Source organism: Acomys russatus, chromosome 9 (assembly GCF_903995435.1).
Source record: "Acomys russatus chromosome 9, mAcoRus1.1, whole genome shotgun sequence".
NCBI lineage: Eukaryota > Metazoa > Chordata > Mammalia > Rodentia > Muridae > Acomys > Acomys russatus.
This window is the reverse complement of record NC_067145.1, coordinates 31,894,023-31,897,674: the sequence shown is the minus strand read 5'-3', so window position 1 is coordinate 31,897,674 and position 3,652 is coordinate 31,894,023.

Here is a 3,652-nt window from a genome sequence, read left to right as displayed (position 1 = left end):
CATCCTTAGTTGGTGTCAGTTAGGACACACTGCTTTGTTCTGAGTCAGGACTCTGAGCATGTACACAGGAAGCTTGCCGAAGTCCTGGTGCCCTGGGGACCTTGCTGAATGGAGCCTCAGGTTTCTGACTGTGGGGGCCTGTCTTTTCACCTCAGCCTCTAACATAAGATAACCAGACCTCAAGCTATTGCACCATGCGGGCGATGCCCTGTCCCCTGGCTGAGGGTGGGCATTCTCACCCCCAAATCAGAAAGTCATATCTGAGATGAGTATGCGTTGTGGGGAATCTTGTTTTAGCATCGCAGAGGTGGTTGATCAGGGCAGCCAATTAGCCTGCTGGGTTGAGACAGACTGAGTTCCTTCAGGTCTCCAAAGCAATATCTCTTTGAAATGAGTGAGTTTAACTTTTGAGGTTTGGAATACAAAGCCAGTTTAGACTCATTAGAACTCTCCTCTCCCCAGAATGCACCTGGAAATGATAAAAAAAAAAAAAAAAAAAAAAAAAAAAAAAAACCAACAACAGCCCAGCTGCCTATTTTGAGTAACGTTGGCAAAGTTTTCCAAGATTTTTACAGCTTGGCTCCAGCATGCCACCGCAGAGGGATCACTCTCAACACCAAAGCACAAGATGAGCCGCAGACTTGCTGCTTGCTGAAGCCAGATCTGCAGTCCTCGGAGCTTAGATGCCACAGTTAAAACTGAGAAAGTGTGTCAGAACTGTTACTTCTAAACAGAGCAAGCAACCAAAGGCACTGCAGACAAAGGACTCACACAGCCCACTGCAAATATTCTGAGCTTAAGTCTTATCAGGGACAATGCTGGGGACATTTCTTCTTCTTATAATGGAAATCTGCTTAAAGATACTTCACAAGGGAGAGATCTGTGTGTGTTATTACATGTGCAACTTCTTTGGAGACAAAAACATCTAAGTGGATGATGACCCAGATGAAATGTCTTAAATATATGTGCTCTGTGTATATAGTATGTATGTAGACACACATGTTTTGGGATGTGTGGAGCACATTAGAGCCTGTGGGCACGTGTACATGCTATCTGCACATGTGTGGATGCATATACTCAGTGTGTGCATGTGAGTATGCATGTGCATGAGCACACATGGTGTACACACGTGTTCATGTGTGTGTTTACATGTACGTGCATCTGTTTATGTACACACATGGTATGCACAGACATGCTTGCTTACATGTGTATGATATACATTGGGATGTGTGGATGAGTGTGGGGGGGGGGATGGTTGTGTGCAATTTTATTCCTCTCTAATCCTAGACATTTTTAAGGAACAAGATCAAATGTGCTCTAGCATCCAGTTTCCATAACCACACACACTAAATATTTAAAGGTCTGATATTGAGACCTGGGAAGGCAGGGTGTTGGATTGGCCACCTGGGTCAAGCAAAGGTGAATATATGAATAGTCTGTGGTGCCTGGTATCCTGCAGGCCCAGCAGGCCAAATGGTACTATGTCACCGAGGCTCTCAGTATCTCTCTGTCCTCTTCCCCATTGGGTGACAACGCTGTGTGAACCAAAGACTGTCACCTTTCTATGAAGACTACTGTGTATGGCACTGTATCATCCCAAGAACTGGATCTGTGGCTGAGCTCCCAAGATTGCAGAATCTGGGCTTGGTGATGGGCTGTCAGCTGCCAGTCAAGTAAGGCTTTTTTAGAAAGGAGGATGGCACTTCCTCCTTGGTTAAATAATTTAGGGTTTTTAAAACCTCCCAGAGGATGCTGTCTTGTTCCTCAATCATATCAGCTGGCATTAGTTTACAAAGCTATCTAGCATCTTTCATGATCTCTGGAAAGTAGGATTTAATGCTATGGAAAGTTGGGTTCCCTTTCCGTCAAAGCATCTCTCTCTTCAGCCTTATCTTCTCTCCCCTGTCATGCAGTCACTGTGGCTTCCATGACCGCCATAACCTCAGTTAGTCTAAGGCCTCAATCGTGCATCTTGGCCCATATCTATGCAGATATCAGTCAGATGATAGTGAGCTCTTTGCTCTTGGCTGTCTCTTTCTCTTTGAACTTCTGGAGGAGGGTCAGCTTGCAGGACACTCTATGGTGACTCAGAGCCACCAGCAGTATAAGTGATAGACCCAGACCTTCCTCATCACACTTCAAATGTCTTTAGAATTATCTCAGAGTGCAAGCATCTTCTTTAAATGTTGTCGTGCCACAACCTTGCTGTCTTAGTCAGTGTTCTATTTTTTTATTAAGAGACACCATGACCAAGACAGCTAGGAAAGAAAGCATTTAATTGGGGCCTGGCTTACAGTTTCAGAGGCTTAGTCCATTATCATCCTAGCAGGGGGCATGGCAGGAGGCAGGCATAGTGCTGGGAAAGTAGCTGAGAGCTACATTTTGACCCACACACCGAGAGAAGGAAGATCTTTGCCATGGTGTGGGAGTTTTGAAACTTCAACCCCGACCCCTAGGGACCCACTTCCTCCAACAAGGCAAGTCCTACTTCAAGAATTCCACACCTTCTAATTATTCTCAAATAGTAGCACTTCCTAGTGATTAAGCATTCAAATCTATGAGCCTACAGGGGCGATTTTATTCAAACCATCACACACACCAAATCTCTACACACACACACACACACACACACACACACACACACACACACACACACACACCACCACCACCACCACCACCACTAACAACAACAACACTACTATGATGTTTGCATTCAGCCAAAATCTATATCTTATGGTTTCATGTCTGTTCCTGTGATAAAATATCCTGGGAAAAACATGTGATTTGGGGGAGAAAAGGTTTACTCAGCTTATAATTCCAGGTCTTCATCCAAGGAAAATCAAGACACCAGGAATGTTAAGTGGCTGGTGAAAGCACATCCACAATCAAGATGAGAGAAAACAATGTACAAATTTGTCAGAGTTTAGCTTTTTCCTCTCTTTTGCTGTTCAGGACCCCTAGCCTAAGGAATGGCACCACCCACAGTGGGCCGAGTCTTCTTACATAAATTACAGTCAAGACAACTACCACAGACATTCTCACAGGCCAATGAGGTCCAGATGGTTCTTTAATTGAAGCCCTCTTCTTGGGCGAGTCTAGGTTTTGAGGCTGACAACAGAAACTAACCAATACACCATACGTTCCTGCCACAGCCCATTCAAGCCTGAGATCACCACACATTGGATGCAGCTTCTTTCTGAGGGTACAACGTCTTTCCACACGTACATCTTTCAGTCTCATTCATGTGTGCCATCCAAGCAAAATTCTGAGATGTGCCCAGTGAGCGTGGGTGATGAGCTCCACCTGGGTCAGATAGTGTCTGCTATAAAGTTATATAAATTCTAAGACCCAAAAGGTCCAGGAGGGCTCTCTGTTGTATGCTCTTTGTGGTTCCCATCTACAGAGTAGGTGGTCAGACTGTGTCTGGTGCTAACCACCTCGGCTTTCCCAGGCAGGAGTGCCCTGTGGCAACTCCCAGGTTTGCTTGAGCGGGCTTGAGTTTCATGTGCCCCTGCACTGTGTCGGTGTGGAGTCTCTCTGGTGAACACACTGCATCAGGCTTGCTCTCCCCTCACTTTAGCCACCTTCTGGCTACTGCACATCTTCTCTTTTTGCCCTTCTCATTTGGGATTCCCCAGGACAGAAATGGGAT